The sequence below is a fragment of the Miscanthus floridulus genome, chromosome 4, assembly GCF_019320115.1.
Source record: "Miscanthus floridulus cultivar M001 chromosome 4, ASM1932011v1, whole genome shotgun sequence".
Taxonomy (NCBI): Eukaryota; Viridiplantae; Streptophyta; class Magnoliopsida; order Poales; family Poaceae; genus Miscanthus; species Miscanthus floridulus.
The window spans coordinates 8,838,611-8,839,796 of NC_089583.1; positions in this window are offsets into that span (position 1 = coordinate 8,838,611).

Here is a 1,186-nt window from a genome sequence, read left to right on the forward strand (position 1 = left end):
CGTTCCGAGCCCACGCAGGGCTCAAACCCCACTATGAGTAACGTATATACTTTTCTTTACTTGCTTTTTCATATTTTCCGCCGACTCTCCGAAGGGACCCTGTTGTCCCTACCGCGACCGCCATACAACCGGTTCCCCTATGGCCTCGCGTCCTCCATGGACACGTATGCCTAGGGGCTCTGAAGGATGCTGGCGCCGCCCCCTCTCACATCTGAATTTGTGAGGATGGCAAGCTATGCTCCTGCCTCTTTTTCACGACATCATGGATGACGATGTTGAGAGCGACGGCTCTAGCATTGACAATGTCATGGCACTGAGTCACCCTATATCCTAAGGGTGTGTATGATAGATGCTCTGGGACAGTCGCTGATGGTGGTGGAGTCTCGACAGACCCACACCCCTCCGAACCCTCGTGTGAAGGCCCTTGTGTGTGCCTAGGAGCACGACGAGGAGCTACGACAAAGGCGGCAGAAGCAGACGCCACCTGCGCTAGCGTGCTCGGTGCAGCATGCTACACCGCACGCGCGTAACCTGGTGAGCTGTGCCTAGGGTCATGCCCGCTAGGTCCAGCGCAACATCATGGATGGGGGGAGCGATCCCCCACAATTCACTTGGGTTGGCCAGAACATCACCGATGCGGCGATGCTTCTGCGTGGCCTTCCAGAGCATGTCAACCCCAAGGAGCAGGCAATCCACTAGAACCTTTGCGCGCTAGTGGAAACCGCCACCGTTCAATAGGCGGAGCGCTCTGTGTCACAACACCGACTCGTGGCCTCTCTTCCCACCAGGGGAGCCGGGACGAACCAGACACATCGCTCCATCCGCTCACCTTGACAGTCTCCAGGCGTGGAATAGGAGGTCGCAGTTGTACCACGTCCTGACCCGGCACCCGCTTCGCACCGGGTAGCTATGCGCAAATGCCTTGGGCCAAACCAAGACGCTCGCAGCATCATCAACAACCAGCATTAGGCCCAGCATGATGATGACGTCCATTAGGCGGCGGTGAGAGCAGGTGACATGGGCTCCGATCGGACCATCGAGGGGACCGGTGAGACGCACCCCAGGCATGGTCACCGACTCGATGCCTGAAGTCCTAGCCTAGATGGCCCAGGACCATGGGCCTTTGGTCGATGCATTCAGAGAGCGTCGTTCCTATAGTGCTTCTGACTACCTACCAACATCGCCA